Here is a 21202-nt window from a genome sequence, read left to right on the forward strand (position 1 = left end):
AATTTCTCCATGAAAATGTTAGCTATAACTGGAGAAAGGGGGGAGCCCATTGGGGTGCCCTCAGTTTGTTTGTAGAAAGTTCCATTCCAAGTGAAGTATGTATTGGTTAAACAGTGTCTCACCAGGGGGGGTACCTCAGTGTTTAGTCCTTGATGAACCAAGTCTTCAATGATTGCAATGGTGTCAGGTACAGGAACCTTGGTGAATAAGGAAACTACATCAAAACTGACAAGCAGGTCGTCTGGGGACAGGGAAATACCCTTGATTGTTGATACCAGGTGAGTAGAATTTTGTACCGCAGAGGTGGTCTTTCCAGTGAAAGGACGCAGGATTTCAGACAAAAAACGAGCTAGTTTGTAGGTGGGGGAGCTGATAGTAGAGACTATGGGACGAAGAGGTGTATCAACTTTATGTATTTTTGGTAAGCCGTATAATCTTGGTGGCCTGGCAGCAGAAGGTTTCAACAAAAACTGTTTAGATTGATCAATTAATGCGGTTGAATCAGAAATTATTTTGTTGGTTTGTGTGACGAGGCTGTTGGTGGGATCTCTTTTTATTTTTGTATAACTACCATCGTCGAGTAATTCTTTAATTTTGTTGTTGTATTCTATTTTATCCATGATAACAGTAGCATTGCCTTTGTCAGCTGAGAGAACTACAATATCATTCCTCTTTTTTAATTTATATAATTCAAAACGCTCATCTTTGCTGAGGTTGCTAGCTGGCATCTTAGCGTTTTTGAGGGTTGCAGCGATTTCAGATCTTGCTACGTCTGCAGCGATGTGACCCAGGCCCCTGAGAGCAACGTCTACTTGGGCAATTATATCATTAACTGGTATGTGTTTAGGTGTGACTGCAAAGTTTAGACCTTTAGCTAAAACGGATTTCAGACCATCGGAAATAGAACTGTTACTGCGATTAATTACGACTTTATTAACGTCTAACTTTTTGGTGTGTGGGTCCGGTCTTTTGTTTAAGAGGAGGTTAAATTTGGAAATCAGGTTTTCCTTACATTTGGTCGACATAGTAGCAGCTGAAGAGGCAGTCATATTGTCTACATGTTCCCAATCCGATGTGGACATTATTGCCGTCAATGATAAGTGTGATTTGTAGAGTGTCTTGTCTAACTGATCTAGTTCTGTGCGTATAAGTCTGATTTTTTCTGAGATAAGAGCTAAGCTAGTTTTGAAAAGAATTCGTTTCGCATTAGAAGAAGTTACAGTAGCAGAGGTGAGTGTAAATGCGATTGGTATTACCCCAGAGTCGCGGCATCTCTTCAGGAAGGTGAGAGACTCTACGGGGAGGGTTTTCACATAACTTTAAGATCTTTCAACAAACTCCGGGATAAGAAAGCTCAGCTGATCGAGTCTCTCACCTTCCTGAAGAGATGCCGCGACTCTGGGGTAATACCAATCGCATTTACACTCACCTCTGCTACTGTAACTTCTTCTAATGCGAAACGAATTCTTTTCAAAACTAGCTTAGCTCTTATCTCAGAAAAAATCAGACTTATACGCACAGAACTAGATCAGTTAGACAAGACACTCTACAAATCACACTTATCATTGACGGCAATAATGTCCACATCGGATTGGGAACATGTAGACAATATGACTGCCTCTTCAGCTGCTACTATGTCGACCAAATGTAAGGAAAACCTGATTTCCAAATTTAACCTCCTCTTAAACAAAAGACCGGACCCACACACCAAAAAGTTAGACGTTAATAAAGTCGTAATTAATCGCAGTAACAGTTCTATTTCCGATGGTCTGAAATCCGTTTTAGCTAAAGGTCTAAACTTTGCAGTCACACCTAAACACATACCAGTTAATGATATAATTGCCCAAGTAGACGTTGCTCTCAGGGGCCTGGGTCACATCGCTGCAGACGTAGCAAGATCTGAAATCGCTGCAACCCTCAAAAACGCTAAGATGCCAGCTAGCAACCTCAGCAAAGATGAGCGTTTTGAATTATATAAATTAAAAAAGAGGAATGATATTGTAGTTCTCTCAGCTGACAAAGGCAATGCTACTGTTATCATGGATAAAATAGAATACAACAACAAAATTAAAGAATTACTCGACGATGGTAGTTATACAAAAATAAAAAGAGATCCCACCAACAGCCTCGTCACACAAACCAACAAAATAATTTCTGATTCAACCGCATTAATTGATCAATCTAAACAGTTTTTGTTGAAACCTTCTGCTGCCAGGCCACCAAGATTATACGGCTTACCAAAAATACATAAAGTTGATACACCTCTTCGTCCCATAGTCTCTACTATCAGCTCCCCCACCTACAAACTAGCTCGTTTTTTGTCTGAAATCCTGCGTCCTTTCACTGGAAAGACCACCTCTGCGGTACAAAATTCTACTCACCTGGTATCAACAATCAAGGGTATTTCCCTGTCCCCAGACGACCTGCTTGTCAGTTTTGATGTAGTTTCCTTATTCACCAAGGTTCCTGTACCTGACACCATTGCAATCATTGAAGACTTGGTTCATCAAGGACTAAACACTGAGGTACCCCCCCTGGTGAGACACTGTTTAACCAATACATACTTCACTTGGAATGGAACTTTCTACAAACAAACTGAGGGCACCCCAATGGGCTCCCCCCTTTCTCCAGTTATAGCTAACATTTTCATGGAGAAATTTGAGACTGACGCCATCCAGACTGCCACTCTGCGCCCAACCTTATGGAAGAGGTACGTGGATGACACTTTTGTCATCTGGCCACATGGCCGGCCTGCTCTAGACAAATTCTTCGACCACATCAATTCCATACACCCAGCCATCAGATTTACCATGGAAGTCGAAATAGATGGCAAGATACCTTTTTTGGATGTCCTAATTAAAAAGAGACCTGATGGTTCAATGAGCCACTCTGTCTACAGGAAAGCTACCCATACGGATGCTTATCTGAAACCGGATTCCCACCACCATCCATCACAGAAGAATTCTCTCATCAAGACTCTGTATCATAGAGCCCAATGCATATCCGACCAGGAACACATAAGCAGTGAACTCAAGCACGTACACCAAGCTCTTAGGGCTAATGGTTACTCCGACTATACAATCCGCAAAGCTATCACTCAAACCATGAAGAAGAACCCTCTTGAGGAGCCTTTCAAAACCATCACTTTACCCTACATTGCTGGGATCACAAAAAAAAAAAAGATCTCCAAAATCTTGAATAAACACAAGATCCAGGTCCGTTTCAACACATTACATAAAATCCGTGATCTGGTTCCGTCTGTAAAAGATGTGATTCCGGACATACAATACCCTGGTGTCTACAAACTAAGTTGCCTCTGTGGTAGTAGTTACATTGGAGAAACCAAACGCCATATCTCGGACCGCATTCGTGAACATAAAGCAGACCTTAAACACGGTAGGACCAACACCTCGGCCGTAGCAGATCATTGTTCTAATTCAGTAGGCTCACATGCCATTGACTTTTCCAAGACGGAGGTTCTTTGTAAGCCATCTGGCTTCCATGAGAGATTCGTTCATGAGGCTATCCACATATACAAACACAGAGACAATTTCAACCGAGAAGATGGATTCTATCTTAGCAATCATTGGAAAGATTTGATAAATCATTTCAGTTCTTGATTGATTGTTCACGCTTACAGTGCCTTTCAGACAGCATACATAAAAACAAATTTCGTCTCCCCCCTCCTCTTTTCAAAAAAAAAAAATAGATGGACTAGTCCTGGCAAACTGCCATCGTTGCGCGTGACGCAAACGTTATTTTTATATATAAATAAATAAATATGCCGTTTTCAAAATAAATTTATGCAAACCGACACACCTGATGATGACCGTTTGAGTTATGGTCGAAACGTCGTGAGAATTTTTTTTTATTGTTTTATATATATTTTGTTATTTTGTTGTTTCTCTTCAACGTGACTTTACCGAAAAAACTAAGAATATGAGGTGTGATGATTTGAGAAATGTGACGTCACATCTAAATGCGCAACTTTATAAATAAATATAGACAACACGTTCTACTTAATTAAATAGACTTTTTTTTTATAAATGTTTTCTCCTACAACATCAGAGTGCAGCGCCACATTGAATACGCACTACAATGACAATAGTTTACAGCGATTTGAAGCATGTTTTATTTTTTTGGGGGGGGGGGGAGGGGCAGAGCTTTGTGACGTCATATTTGAGGGGGGTCTTACTTTTTGTGACGCCGTGTGACGAAGAGGGGGGTGGGTCAAAAATCGTGCAAAATCGCGTGACGTCATTTATGGACGGCCCCTATATTGTATTTAAGACAGGATGAATCAGATGAGCTATAAAGCTCTTATCCAGAGATGTCCAGTAGGGGCACGCGGTCAGAACGTCACAACAACAAACAGTTCCAAAAAGTATAGGAAAGGGTTTTTATTATTATTACTGTGCCTGCAACGTGAACCCGGTGAACCCGAGTTCGATTCCCGCTCACGGCCACCAGCAACGAGTGATGATTTATCGGAACCGGTCGTGGTCCACCCCTAGGTCGACTCAGCCTCAAATGAGTACAGTCACCGGTGCGGTGTGTAGTAAACATCGCCACTGGAGAGACAAAGACGGCCGAGCGTGGTCCTGGCCACCCACCCCCTCGTGTGCCGTGCCGGCCTTCATAGGTGCTCGCTAACAGCACTTGCCCCGACAGTCTGTTTAGGCTATGCGGGGGATCTTTGTCTTTGGAGATTGCATGGAGCACGGCCGGTGAATCTGTCAGTCATCTCAGTCAACCCGTGGCACCCGGTCTGCCCCGTGACCTCCTGCACCTAGCCTGGCACCGTAGGGGGCACAGGCTGTGAATCTGTCAGTCATCTCAGTCAACCCGTGGCACCCGGTCTGCCCCGTGACCTCCTGCACCTAGCCTGGCACCGTAGGGGGCACAGGCTGTGAATCTGTCAGTCATCTCAGTCAACCCGTGGCACCCGGTCTGTCCCGTGACCTCGTGCACCTAGCCTGGCACCGTAGGGGGCACAGGCTGTGAATCTGCCAGTCATATCAGTCAACCCGTGGCACCCGGTCTGTCCCGTGACCTCCTGCACCTAGCCTGGCACCGTAGGGGGCACAGGCGGTGCATCTGTCAGTCATCTCAGTAAACCCGTGACACTCGGTCTGTCCTGTGACCTCCTGCACCTAGCCTGGCACCGTAGGGGGCACAGGCGGTGAATCTGTCAGTCATCGCAGTCAACCCGTGGCACCCGGTCTGTCCCGTGACCTCGTGCATCTAGCCTGGCACCGTAGGGGGCACAGGCGGTGAATCTGTCAGTCATCTCAGTCAACCCGTGACACTCGGTCTGTCCCGTGACCTCTTGCACCTAGCCTGGCACCGTAGGGGGCACAGGCGGTGAATCTGTCAGTCATCGCAGTCAACCCGTGGCACCCGGTCTGTCCCGTGACCTCGTGCATCTAGCCTGGCACCGTAGGGGGCACAGGCTGTGCATCTGTCAGTCATCTTAGTCAACCCGTACCACCTGGGTGTCTGTCCCGTGACCTCCGCCTGGCCAGCAAGCGACCCTTCGACACACTTCACGCCGCCGCCTCAAAGTGCACCTAGCCTGGCACAAGCGCCGTTGTAACGTCACCGCCACCGAGCGACGATCGGCGGCGGCTGTTGCTGTTGTGCGTGCGGGGTTTGCGATTTCTCCACCTCTTCGGCACAAGTTCCCTCTGGACTCAAAGGCCTATCCTCCCATAGCTCGCGTGCCACGGTGGCTAGGAGATGTTATCTCCCTCGCCTGGCTGCAGGAGGTCGTGGGTTCAACACCGGCCCTGACGCCTGCTGCTGCTGCTGTCTATTTGGAGTTTGCGGTGTCTCTCTCTCTCAGTGGTCGCGTGGATTTTTGTCCATATCCTCCATTTTTTTCCCCACGCCCCCCCCCGTTATAACGCAGAATACACCCCTCCCCCTCCCCCCCCGTTATAACGCAGAACACACCCCTCCCCTCCCCCTCCTACCCCCGTTATAACGCAGAACACACCCCTCCCCTCCCCCCCCCCGTTATAACGCAGAACACAGCCCTCCCCCCCCGTTATAACACAGAACACACCCCTCCCCCCCCCGTTATAACGCAGAACACACCCCTCCCCCCCCCGTTATAACACAGAACAGACCCCTCCCCCCCCGTTATAACGCAGAACACACCCCTCCCCTCCCCCCCCCCGTTAAAACGCAGAACACACCCCTCTCCCTCCCCGCCCGTTATAACGCAGAACACACCCCTCCCCCCCCCCCCGTTATAAGACAGAACACACCCCTCCCCCCCCCCGTTATAACACAGAACACACCTCCCCCCCCGTTATAACGCAGAACACACGCCCCCCCCCCGTTATAACGCAGAACACAGCCCTCCCCTCTCCCCCCGTTATAACGAAGAACACACCCCTCCCCCTTCCCCCCCCGTTATAACGCAGAACACCCCCCTCCCCTCCCCTCCCCTCCCCTCCCCGCCCCCGTTATAACGCAGAACACACCCCTCCCCCTCCCCCCCCCGTTATAACGAAGAACAGACCCCTCCCCCCCGTTATAATGAAGAACACCCCCCCCCCGTTATAAGGCAGAACACACCCCTCCCCTCCCCCTCCCCCCCCCGTTATAACGCAGAACACACCCATCCCCCCCCCGTTATAGCACAGAACACACCTCCCCCCCCCGTTATAACGCAGAACACACGCCCCCCCCCCGTTATAACGCAGAACACAGCCCTCCTCCCCCGTTATAACGCAGAACACACCTCCCCCCCCGTTATAACGCAGAACACCCCCCCCCCGTTATAACACAGAACACACCCCCCCCCCCCCGTTATAACGCAGAACACACCCCTCCCCCCCCCGTTATAACGCAGAACACACCCCTCCCCCCCCGTTATAACGCAGAACACAGCCCTCCCCCCCCGTTATAACGCAGAACACACCCCTCCTCCCCCGTTATAACAGAACACACCTCCCCCCCCCGTTATAACGCAGAACACACCCCCCCCCGTTATAACACAGAACACACCCCTCCCCCTCCCGTTATAACGCAGAACACACCCCTCCCCCCCGTTATAACGCAGAACACACCCCTCCCCCCCCCGTTATAACGCAGAACACAGCCCTCCCCCCCGTTATAACGCAGAACACACCCCTCCTCCCCCGTTATAACAGAACACACCACCCCCCTCCCCGTTATAACGCAGAACACACCCCTCCCCCCCGTTATAACGCGGAACACAGCCCTCCTCCCCCGTTATAACGCAGAACACACCCCTCCTCCCCCCGTTATAACAGAACACACCCCTCCCCCCCCCGTTATAACGCAGAACACACCCCTCCCCCCCCCCCGTTATAACGCAGAACACACCCCTCCCCCTCCCCCTCCCCCGTTATAACGAAGAACACACCCCTCCCCCCCCCGTTATAACGCAGAACACACCCCTCCCCCCGTTATAACGCAGAACACACCCCTCCCCTCCCCCCCCCCGTTATAACGCAGAACACACCCATCCCCCTCCCCCTCCCCCGTTATAACGAAGAACACACCCCTCCCCCTCCCCCCCCGTTATAACGCAGAACACAGCCCTCCCCCGTTATAACGAAGAACACACCCCTCCCCCCCCCGTTATAACGAAGAACACACCGCTCCCCTCCCCCCCCGTTATAACGCAGAACACAGCCCTCCTCCCACGTTATAACGCAGAACACACCCCTCCTCCGCCCGTTATAACAGAACACACCCCTCCTCCCCCGTTATAACGCAGAACACACCCCTCCTCCGCCCGTTATAACAGAACACACCCCTCCTCCCCCGTTATAACGCAGAACACACCCCTCCCCCGTTATAACGAAGAACACAGCCCTCCTCCCCCGTTATAACGCAGAACACAGCCCTCCTCCCCCCGTTATAACAGAACACACCCCTCCTCCCCCGTTATAACGCAGAACACACCCCTCCCCCGTTATAACGAAGAACACAGCCCTCCTCTCCCGTTATAACGCAGAACACACCCCTCCCCCTCCCGTTATAACGCAGAACACAGCCCTCCCCCCCCGTGATAACGCAGAACACAGCCCTCCTCCCCCGTTATAACAGAACACACCACCCCCCCCCGTTATAACGCAGAACACACCCCTCCCCCCCCGTTATAACAGAACACACCCCTCCCCCCCCCGTTATAACGCAGAACACACCCCTCCCCCCCCCGTTATAACAGAACACACCCCTCGTTATAACGCAGAACACACCACTCCCCCCCCGTTATAACGCAGAACACACCCCTCCCCCCCCGTTATAACGCAGAACACACACTTCCCCCTCCCCCTCCCCCGTTATAACGAAGAACACACCCATCCCGCTCCCCCCCCCGTTATAACGCAGAACACACCCCTCCCCCCCCCGTTATAACGCAGAACACACCCCTCCCCTCCCCCCCGTTATAACGCAGAACATACCCTTCCCCCTCCCACCCCCGTTATAACGCAGAACACACCCCTCCTCCCCCATTATAACGCAGAACACACCCCTCCTCCCCCCGTTATAACAGAACACCCCCCTCCGCCTCCCCCCCCCCCGTTATAAGGCAGAACACACCCCTCCCCCTCCCCCCAGTTATAACGCAGAAGACACCCCTCCCCCTCCCCTCCCGTTATAACGCAGAACACACCCCTCCCCCTCCCCCCCCCGTTATAACGCAGAACAAACCCCTCCCCCCCCCCCGTTATAACGCAGAACACACCCCTCCCCCACCGTTATAACGCAGAACACACCCCTCCCCCCCCCCCCCCCGTTATAACGCAGAACACACCCCTCCCCCCCAGTTATAACACAGAACACACCCCTCCCCCCCCCGTTATAACACAGAACACACCCCTCCCCCCCCCGTTATAACACAGAACACAACCCTTCCCCCCACCGTTATAACACACAACACACACCCCCGTTATAACACAGAACACACCCCTCCTCCCCCCGTTATTACACAGAACACACCCCTCCCCCCCGTTATAACACAGAACACACCCCTCCCTCCCGTTATAACGCAGAACACACCCCTCCCCCCCCCGTTATAACACAGAACACACCCCTCCTTCCCCGTTATAATGCAGAACACACCCCCCCGTTATAACACAGAACACACCCCTCCCCCCCCCGTTATAACGCAGAACACACCCTTGCCCCCCCCCCCGTTATAACGCAGAACACACCCCTCCCCCGCCGTTATAACGCAGAACACACCCTCCCCCCCCGTTATAACAGAACACACCCCTCCTCCCCCCGTTATTACACAGAACACACCCCTCCCCGCTATAATACAGAACACACCCCTCCCCCCCCGTTATAACACAGAACACACCCCTCCTCCCCCGTTATAACACAGAACACACCCCTCCTCCCCCCGTTATTACACAGAACACACCCCTCCCCCCCGTTATAACACAGAACACACCCCTCCCTCCCGTTATAACGCAGAACACACCCCTCCCCCCCCCGTTATAACACAGAACACACCCCTCCTTCCCCGTTATAATGCAGAACACACCCCCCCGTTATAACACAGAACACACCCCTCCCCCCCCCGTTATAACGCAGAACACACCCTTGCCCCCCCCCCCGTTATAACGCAGAACACACCCCTCCCCCGCCGTTATAACGCAGAACACACCCTCCCCCCCCGTTATAACAGAACACACCCCTCCTCCCCCCGTTATTACACAGAACACACCCCTCCCCGCTATAATACAGAACACACCCCTCCCCCCCCGTTATAACACAGAACACACCCCTCCTCCCCCGTTATAACACAGAACACACCCCTCCTCCCCCCGTTATTACACAGAACACACCACTCCCCCCCCATTATAACACAGAACACACCCCTCCCCCCCCGTTATAACACAGAACACACCCCTCCCCCCCGTTATAACGCAGAACACACCCCTCCCCCACGTTATAACACAGAACACACCCCCCCGTTATAACACAGAACACACCCCTCCCCCTCCCCCCCCCGTTATAACACAGAACACACCCCTCCCCCGTTATAATGCAGAACACCCCCTCCCCCTCCCCCGTTATAACGCAGAACACACCCCTCCCCCCCGTTATAACACAGAACAGACCGCTCCTCCCCCCGTTATAACAGAACACACCCCTCCCCCCCCCGTTATAACACAGAACACACCCCTCCCCCCCGTTATAACGCAGAACACACCCTAACCCCCCCCTTATAACAGAACACACCCCTCTACCCCCGTTATTACACAGAACACACCCCTCCCCCCCGTTATAACACAGAACACACCCCTCCCCCCCGTTATAACACAGAACACACACCCCCGTTATAACACAGAACACCCCCCCCCCCCCCGTTATAACACAGAACACACCCCTCCCCCCCCGTTATAACACAGAACACACCCCTCCCCCCCCGTTATAACACAGAACACACACCCCCGTTATAACACAGAACACCCCCCACGTTATAACACAGAACACACCCCTCCCCCCCCGTTATAACACAGAACACACCCCTCCTCCCCGTTATAACGCAGAACACACCCCTCCCCCCCCGTTATAACACAGAACACACCCCTCCCCCCCCCGTTATAACGCAGAACACCCCCCCGTTATAACACAGAACACACCCCTCCCCCCCCGTTATAACACAGAACACACCCCTCCCCCCCCGTTATAACGCAGACCACACCCCTCCCCCCCCCGTTATAACACAGAACACACCCCTCCCCCCCCGTTATAACGCAGAATACACCCCCGTTATAACACAGAACACACCCCTCCCGTTATAACACAGAACACACCCCTCACCCGTTATAACGCAGAACACACCCCTCCCCCCCCCGTTATAACACAGAACACAACCCTTCCCCCCACCGTTATAACACACAACACACACCCCCGTTATAACACAGAACACACCCCTCCTCCCCCCGTTATTACACAGAACACACCCCTCCCCCCCCGTTATAACACAGAACACACCCCTCCCTCCCGTTATAACGCAGAACACACCCCTCCCCCCCCGTTATAACACAGAACACACCCCTCCTTCCCCGTTATAATGCAGAACACACCCCCCCGTTATAACACAGAACACACCCCTCCCCCCCCCGTTATAACGCAGAACACACCCTTGCCCCCCCCCGTTATAACGCAGAACACACCCCTCCCCCGCCGTTATAACGCAGAACACACCCTCCCCCTCCCCCCCCGTTATAACAGAACACACCCCTCCTCCCCCCGTTATTACACAGAACACACCCCTCCCCTCCCCGTTATAATACAGAACACACCCCTCCCCCCCCGTTATAACACATAACACACCCCTCCCCCCCCCGTTATAACACAGAACACACCCCTCCTCCCCCCGTTATTACACAGAACACACCCCTCCCCCCCCCATTATAACACAGAACACACCCCTCCCCCCCCCGTTATAACACAGAACACACCCCTCCCCCCCGTTATAACGCAGAACACACCCCTTCCCCCGTTATAACACAGAACACACCCCCCCGTTATAACACAGAACACACCCCTCCCCCTCCCCCCCCGTTATAACACAGAACACACCTCTCCCCCGTTATAATGCAGAACACACCCCTCCCCCTCCCCCGTTATAACGCAGAACACACCCCTCCCCCCCGTTATAACACAGAACACACCGCTCCTCCCCCCGTTATAACAGAACACACCCCTCGCCCCCCCCCGTTATAACGCAGAACACACCCCTCCCCCCCGTTATAACGCAGAACACACCCTCCCCCTCCCCCCCCGTTATAACAGAACACACCCCTCCTCCCCCCGTTATTACACAGAACACACCCCTCCCCCCCCCCCGTTATAACACAGAACACACCCCTCCCCCCCCCGTTATAACACAGAACACACACCCCCGTTATAACGCAGAACACCCCCCCCCCGTTATAACACAGAACACACCCCTCCCCCCCGTTATAACACAGAACACACCCCTCCCCCCCGTTATAACGCAGAACACACCCCTCCCCCCCGTTATAGCACAGAACACACCCCTCCCCCGTTATAACGCAGAACACCCCCCCCCGTTATAACACAGAACACACCCTCCCCCCCCCGTTATAACACAGAACACACCCCTCCCCCCCCGTTATAACGCAGAAAACACCCCTCCCCCTCGTTATAACACAGAACACACCCCTCCCCCCCGTTATAACGCAGAACACACCCCCCCGTTATAACACAGAACACACCCCTCCCCCTCCCGTTATAACACAGAACACACCCCTCCCCCTCCCCCGTTATAACGCAGAACACACCCCTCCCCCGTTATAACGCAGAACACACCCCTCCCCCCCCGTTATAACACAGAACACACCCCTCCCTCCCCGTTATAACACAGAACACACCCCTCCTCCCCCGTTATAACACAGAACACACCCCTCCCCCCGTTATAACGCAAAACACACCCCCCCCCGTTATAACACAGAACACACCCCTCCCCCTCCCCCCCCCCCGTTTTAACACAGAACACACCCCTCCCCCGTTATAACGCAGAACACACCTCTCCCCCGTTATAACGCAGAACACACCCCTCCCCCCCGTTGTAACACAGAACACACCCCTCCTCCCCCCGTTATAACAGAACACACCCCTCCCCCCCCCCGTTATAACGCAGAACACACCCCTCCCCCCCCCCGTTATAACGCAGAACACACCCTCCCCCTCCCCACCGTTATAACAGAACACACCCCTCCTCCCCCCGTTATTACACAGAACACACCCCTCCCCCCGTTATAACACAGAACACACCCCTCCCCCCCGTTATAACACAGAACACACACCCCCGTTAAAACACAGAACACCACCCCCCCGTTATAACACAGAACACACCCCTCCCCCCCCCGTTATAACACAGAACACACCCCTCCCCCCCCCGTTATAACACAGAACACACACCCCCGTTATAACACAGAACACCCCCCCGTTATAACACAGAACACACCCCTCCCCCCCGTTATAACACAGAACACACCCCTCCCCCTCCGTTATAACGCGGAACACACCCCTCCCCCCCCGTTATAACACAGAACACACCCCTCCCCCCCCCCGTTATAACGCAGAACACCCCCCCCCCGTTAAAACACAGAACACACCCCTCCCCCCCCCGTTATAACACAGAAAACACCCATCCCCCCCCGTTATAACGCAGACCACACCCTCCCCCCCGTTATAACAGAACACACCCCTCCTCCCCCCGTTATTACACAGAACACACCCCTCCCCCCCGTTATAACACAGAACACACCCCTCCCCCCCGTTATAACACAGAACACACACCCCCGTTATAACACAGAACACCCCCCCCCCCCGTTATAACACAGAACACACCCCTCCCCCCCCGTTATAACACAGAACACACCCCTCCCCCCCGTTATAACGCAGAACACACCCCTCCCCCCGTTATAACACAGAACACACCCCTCCCCCCCCGTTATAACGCAGAACCCCCCCCCCGTTATAACACAGAACACACCCCTCCCCCCCCGTTATAACACAGAACACACCCCTCCCCCACGTTATAACGCAGAACACACCCTCCCCCTCCCCCCCGTTATAACAGAACACACCCCTCTACCCCCGTTATTACACAGAACACACCCCTCCCCCCCGTTATAACACAGAACACACCCCTCCCCCCGTTATAACACAGAACACACACCTCCGTTATAACACAGAACACCCCCCCCCCGTTATAACACAGAACACACCCCTCCCCCCCCGTTATAACACAGAACACACCCCCCCCCCCCCCGTTATAACACAGAACACACACCCCCGTTATAACACAGAACACCCCCCCCCCCGTTATAACACAGAACACACCCCTCCCCCCCCGTTATAACACAGAACACACCCCTCCTCCCCGCTATAATGCAGAACACACCCCTCCCCCCCCCGTTATAACACAGAACACACCCCTCCCCCCCCCCGTTATAACGCAGAACACCCCCCCGTTATAACACAGAACACACCCCTCCCCCCCCCGTTATAACACAGAACACACCCCTCCCCCCCGTTATAACGCAGACCACACCCCTCCCCCCCCCCGTTATAACACAGAACACACCCCTCCCCCCCGTTATAACGCAGAACACACCCCCCCGTTATAACACAGAACACACCCCTCCCCCTCCCGTTATAACACAGAACACACCCCTCCCCCGTTATAACGCAGAACACACCCCTCCCCCGTTATAACGCAGAACACACCCCTCCCCCCCCGTTATAACACAGAACACACCCCTCCCTCCCCGTTATAACACAGAACACACCCCTCCTCCCCCGTTATAACACAGAACACACCCCTCCCCCCCCCCCGTTATAACGCAAAACACACCCCCCGTTATAACACAGAACACACCCCTCCCCTCCGTTATAACGCGGAACACACCCCTCCCCCCCCGTTATAACACAGAACACACCCCTCCCCCCCCGTTATAACGCAGAACACCCCCCCCCCCGTTAAAACACAGAACACACCCCTCCCCCCCCCCGTTATAACACAGAACACACCCATCCCCCCCCGTTATAACGCAGACCACACCCTCCCCCCCGTTATAACAGAACACACCCCTCCTCCCCCCGTTATTACACAGAACACACCCCTCCCCCCCGTTATAACACAGAACACACCCCTCCCCCCCCGTTATAACACAGAACACACACCCCCGTTATAACACAGAACACCCCCCCCCGTTATAACACAGAACACACCCCTCCCCCCCCGTTATAACACAGAACACACCCCTCCCCCCCGTTATAACGCAGAACACACCCCTCCCCCCGTTATAACACAGAACACACCCCTCCCCCCCCGTTATAACGCAGAACCCCCCCCCCCGTTATAACACAGAACACACCCCTCCCCCCCGTTATAACACAGAACACACCCCTCCCCCACGTTATAACGCAGAACACACCCTCCCCCTCCCCCCCGTTATAACAGAACACACCCCTCTACCCCCGTTATTACACAGAACACACCCCTCCCCCCCGTTATAACACAGAACACACCCCTCCCCCCGTTATAACACAGAACACACACCTCCGTTATAACACAGAACACCCCCCCCCCGTTATAACACAGAACACACCCCTCCCCCCCCCGTTATAACACAGAACACACCCCTCCCCCCCCCCGTTATAACACAGAACACACACCCCCGTTATAACACAGAACACCCCCCCCCGTTATAACACAGAACACACCCCTCCCCCCCCGTTATAACACAGAACACACCCCTCCTCCCCGCTATAATGCAGAACACACCCCTCCCCCCCCGTTATAACACAGAACACACCCCTCCCCCCCCCCCCGTTATAACGCAGAACACCCCCCCGTTATAACACAGAACACACCCCTCCCCCCCCCCGTTATAACACAGAACACACCCCTCCCCCCCGTTATAACGCAGACCACACCCCTCCCCCCCCCCGTTATAACACAGAACACACCCCTCCCCCCCGTTATAACGCAGAACACACCCCCCGTTATAACACAGAACACACCCCTCCCCCTCCCGTTATAACACAGAACACACCCCTCCCCCGTTATAACGCAGAACACACCCCTCCCCCGTTATAACGCAGAACACACCCCTCCCCCCCGTTATAACACAGAACACACCCCTCCCTCCCCGTTATAACACAGAACACACCCCTCCTCCCCCGTTATAACACAGAACACACCCCTCCCCCCCCGTTATAACGCAAAACACACCCCCCGTTATAACACAGAACACACCCCTCCCCCCCGTTATAACACATAACACACCCCTCCCCCGTTATAACGCAGAACACACCCCTCCCCCGTTATAACGCAGAACACACCCCTCCCCCCCCCCGTTATAACACAGAACACACCCCTCCCCCCGTTATAACGCAGAACACACCCCTCCCCCCCGTTATAACACAGAACACACCCCTCACCCCCCCGTTATAATGCAGAACACCCCCCCCCGTTATAACACAGAACACACCCCTCCCCCCCCGTTATAACACAGAACACACCCCTCCCCCCCCCCGTTATAACGCAGACCACACCCCTCCCCCCCCCGTTATAACACAGAACACACCCCTCCCCCCGTTATAACTCAGAACACACCCCCCCGTTATAACACAGAACACACCCCTCCCCCTCCCGTTATAACACAGAACACACCCCTCCCCCGTTATAACACGGAACAAACCCCTCCTCCCCCCTTTATAACAGAACACACCCCTCCCCCCCGTTATAACACAGAACACACCCCTCCTCCCCCCTTTATAACAGAACACACCCCTCCCCCCCCGTTATAACACAGAACACACCCCTTCTCCCCCCGTTATAACGAAGAACACCCCCACCCGTTATAACACAGAACACACCCCTCCTCCCCCGTTATAACACAGAACACACCCCTTCTCCCCCCGTTATAACGCAGAACATCCCCCCCCCCGTTATAACACAGAACACCACCCCCCCCTCCTCCCCCGTTATAACGATGGCGATTGGGCACGGTGGGGCGTCGCTTTCGCCGAACGCGGCTCTCACTTGTCGGGGAACTCATCCACCGCGCCCCGTCTCCCGAGTTTGCGCTCGTACCCTCGCGCGTGCCCTGCGGCTTTGGCCCGTCGTGTAGCGGGGAAGAGGGGGTGGGGGGGTGTGTGAGCGACGCCATGACAGGACACAGGCAGACACGCGTAGACGAAAGGGTGCAGGCAGCAAATTTGCTTTTTTAATAACAGCGGCGGCTTGTCCTCCGCGCGTCCAAGCCCCCCCCCCCCGACGCGTCACACCCAGAGGCAAGGTCACAGGCAGAGTACAAATCAACAACAACAACACCACCACCACCAACGTAGCACTGCCTCACGAGAGAAACCATACGACTGCGCGAATTCCAGTACATTTGAACACTCACCACCCAGTCAACTCCACGCCGACGTTAGCCTAACGTTGACCCAATGTTGGCCTCAACGTTGGCCTCAACGTTGGCCCATAATTGGCCAAACGTTGGCCCAACGTTGACCCCACCCCAACATTTGGCCCAACGTTCCACTTGTTACTGGCCACCACTAGCATGGAGGGGGAAATTAAACAAACCAATCGGCAGCCTTTTATTGATCAAGCGAGAAGGTTTTACCACAGCAAAGGAGATGGAAGTCACCGTCTGTCCGGCTCTCTTTTTACATCAATCCACTGCTGGATGAGAGCCTCACCATGCCTTGTCGGTCACGGGGGGTGCGGGGGTGTCTTTGACCATACTTCACCACACCAGTCAGCACATGCTTGCGAGGCCACTTAGCACCAGTTCAGAATTCACTCGCCGCTGATGATAGCCCGAGCCCGGGATCGGGTCCTTTAAATCGTCAATTTATGCGGCCTCGCTAACCACTGAGCCACCGCTGCCACGCAGGCCCAGCCCAGGAGTATACAAACAGCCTCCTTTCCGATGCATGGGGGAGTGGCGGAAGGGAAGTCAAGAGCGGTGCTACCGGCGGTGGCTAGATGTTAACTCCCTCGCCTGGTATGCAGGGGGTCGTGGGTTCGATCTCGATGCGGACACCTGCTGCTGCTGTATATTTGGAGTTTGCGTGTCTCTCTCTCATCATCACGGTGGCTAGGAGATATTAACTCCCTCGCCTGGTCTACAGGAGGTCGTGGGTTTCGATGACCCTGACAATGCCTACTGCTGTATATTTGGAGTTTGCGGTGTCTCTCTCTCATCATCATCACGGTGGCTAGGAGATATTAACTCCCTCGCCTGGTCTACAGGAGGTCGTGGGTTTCGATGACCCTGACAATGCCTACTGCTGTGTATTTGGAGTTTGCGTCTCTCTCTCTCTCATCATCATCACGGTGGCTAGGAGATGTTAACTACCTCGCCTGGTATGCAGGATGTCGTGGGTTTGGATGCAGACCCTGACAATGCCTACTGCTGTATGTTTGGAGTTTGCAGTGTCTCCGTGTCCCCCCGCGTTTAAGAGGATTCGGATGCTGCTGCTGCTGCTGCTGTCAATTTCCACGTGATGATAGTGACATTGAGAAGCCATCATTTGTGATGGCCGAGTCGCTCCTGAGAAAAAACAAGAGCTATATAACAGCTCAGCGGGGCCTTCGCCAGGTCAAATAAAATTTAAAGCATATTCTTAGCTCTTTCGGTAAAGTCACGTTGAAGGGAAACAATAGAATACCAAAATTTGTTTTATTATTTATATCTTTTTTATTGTTTTCCTTCAACGTGACTTTACCGAAAGAGCTAAGAATATGAATTACTGCAGTCACGAAAGCTTTAAATCAAAAATTTAAAGCCTTTATACTTAAAGCGTTCGTGGCTGCAGGAATACACATTCTATGGGTCTTTTGGAGTTGCGATCGAAACGTCGTTGATATTTTTATTATTATTTTTCTATCTACGTGGCTTTTTCGAAAGACCCATAGAATATCTGATTTGAAGCGTTTACATTTTAAATCGTGGGCCCCCCCCCATTGGCGGCGCAAATTCGGGCCACCACCGCTCCCCAGAGCTCCATTCCCGCTCACGGCTACCGCCAAACACCGGTGACGATTTGCTGAAACACGTTCCTGGGCCAACCCCCTCGGTCGACTCGGCATCAAATGAGTGTCCTGGCCTTGACTTAAAGCTTTCGTGACTGCAGGAATCCATATTCTTCGAGTCTTTCGGTAAATTCACGTAGATAGGTTCGAATAAAATAATAAAAATAACAAAAAAATAACGACGTTTCGTCATTAAAAAAAATCGTAGTTATTTTCTTTGTCTACGTGAATTCACCGAAAGACCCAAAGAATACGAGTGTCTGGTGTCTGTTAAAAGATTGCCACCAGGGAGACAAAGGCGGCGCACGGGCGTGGTTGCTGGCCACCCACACCATCATATGCCGCGTGCTGCTGCTCGCGAACAGCACTTGCCCCCTACAGTCTAAGGCTACACGGGGGATCTTTGTCTTTGTTGTCTCCGTTGGGCCCGCTTGGTAGTGAAGCGGTAAACCTATAAACTTGAACACAAGCCCTACGTTTTAAAAGCCACTACACTGTCGTAACGGTTATCACGCTCAACTAGTAGCTTGGATGAGTTTTGGGTTCAAACAATTCAAGAATCTTTTTTTTTACAAACAGGTGTGGCATGACCCGTAGTTGATTGGAGTTGTCCGACTTTTAAAGACAATTTCACGTCGTTTTACGATTGTTTTTTCCTCTCTTCCCCAGGATCGATTTACACATTCACTCATCAATTCATGAATTTGTCAAAACGTCGCCGCGCGGACAACGGTGACGATGTCAGCCACGTGCACCCCCCCCCCAGGTTCGGGGAAAGGCATCATGATAAAGAGCCGGGTGGCACGGTCGGAACGGGAGTGGCCGCCACGAGGGGATCCAGGTGGTGTGGCCGAAACGTCAGACCTGGAGTGGCGCGGTCGAAACGAGGGACCTGGGTGGTGTGGCCGAAACGTCAGACCTCGGCGGCACGGTCGGAACGAGGGACCTGGGAACGCGCCCTTGCCAGCCCGCATCAGGTTGACGAGTTCTTCAGCAACCAACCAACGTCTCCCTCTACATTTCATTAAAAACATTTTATTTTTTATTTATTTAAGGAAAGTGCTTGAATGGTAAAAGCGAACGGACGAGGTTCGCGAGACGTCGCTCCCGCAACGGCTATCTACATCCGCGGCACGCACACAAGGGGGGGAGGGGAGCGATTCGCGGCAAAGCAAAAGCAAAGTTGGCGAGCGCGACTCGAGCTCCCGGCGAAGAACGTGGAGTGGGCGGAGAAAGAGAGAGATGGGAGGGGGGCGGGCGGGGGGGGGGGGTCACGAGTCGCACAACAAGGGAGCCGGTGGCGCTCAATGACTCGACGTTTCAAAGTTCACAGCAACATCGTCGTCGTTATTAAAACATCATCAACATTTAAGTTGAAAGCTCATTTCTCCCAGACTGCTGAGCGTGTGTTTAGTTTGTCGTCCTTAACTCCCCCCCCCCCAACGTCGAGCACATCTCCGATTAGCACGGTTGGCTACGCACGGTGCGAGTTCTACACGCACACACGTTCCCCGTCGTCCAGGGGATGCACAATACCAGCACGCGCTACACGCGGACGATTAATATTTAAAATAAATTAATTTACATTCCCTTTGTCAACCCATTTACGAACGATCGGCGGCTACAAATCCTCGATGTATCTGGACAATGGAATAATTTCTAAATGTAACACCGGTGAACGCTTTTAGAAGATGCGGGAGGAGGAAATCGAGAGGACCTTGGGGGGAAAACATACGCGTGCGAGGGGGAAACGCTCGATCCCGCATAAACGGAAACGGGTGGAGTCCACGTTTTTGCTGTAACTGCCTTCGCCTGGCAAAGTCGGGGGGGGGGGGGAGGGGGGTATGGTTCCTCCTCAAACCCTCACCTCACAAGAAGGGAGGGAGTGTGGAACAGATGGAGATTAGTCCACAGACTCTACCGTAACTGCCTCCTCCCGGCACAGCCAGGGGTTGCGGCTCCCCCCGACGCCCACCCACGGCGGAGGAAGGGAGTTTCACAACAACACTGGTGTGTGTGTGTGTGGTGATCCACAAACACATTTCGCCGATGCCTCCACAACAGTGCTGGACTACCTGAGGGCCCACGTGCAGAGTGGCCACCACCACCAGCAGCAGCAGCAGCAGGCTAAAATGTATTTTAAGGTGCTATAGGGATGATGAAGGTGATGGTCAGAGTGACTCTTGTCTGTGCAGAGTGCAATCGTCTCCCCCACCCCACCAATCACGATGCAGACCTCTCACTCCCTCCCTCCCTCACCCCCCCCCCCCCCAATCACGATGCAGACCTCACTCCCTCCCTCACTCCCCCCCCCTCACTCCCTCCCTCACCCCTCCCCCCCCCGGTGAAAATCCTCGGCCGCGAGCTCCCAAAACGACCACAAAGGGAACGGGGGGGGGGGGGGGTGGGGGCTCAATATCCACTGCCCAGACCGTGCCGGCGGCGGCAGCGGTGGCGGCTTCCTGGACCATAACTCCGCCACGCTGCTCAGCGCGGTGGTTCGCTCGAAGGCCCCGTGGCACGACGCGGGACGACCATAGGTGGCTGCGGCCGCGCTGCCGAAACCGCTGACGACGGGAGCCCCCGCCCCCGCCCCCGCCCCCCCCCCCT

At 53.7% G+C, this 21202-nt stretch overlaps 1 long non-coding RNA gene across 1 annotated transcript; it reads right to left on the reverse strand.

Annotated features, from left to right (window-relative positions):
* Positions 1-16750: 16750 nt before the first annotated feature.
* LOC142905694 (uncharacterized) lies at positions 16751-20857 on the reverse strand. The gene is made up of 2 exons (XR_012929705.1): positions 17967-20857; positions 16751-17841 (listed from the first exon to the last, which is right to left on the reverse strand). It is a non-coding gene; the product is annotated as an uncharacterized LOC142905694 (long non-coding RNA).
* Between the last annotated feature and the right edge of the window lie 345 nt (positions 20858-21202).

The sequence above is a fragment of the Petromyzon marinus genome, chromosome 57 (genome assembly GCF_048934315.1).
Source record: "Petromyzon marinus isolate PM22_M1 ecotype Great Lakes invasive population chromosome 57, UKy_Petmar_22M1.pri1.0, whole genome shotgun sequence".
NCBI lineage: Eukaryota > Metazoa > Chordata > Hyperoartia > Petromyzontiformes > Petromyzontidae > Petromyzon > Petromyzon marinus.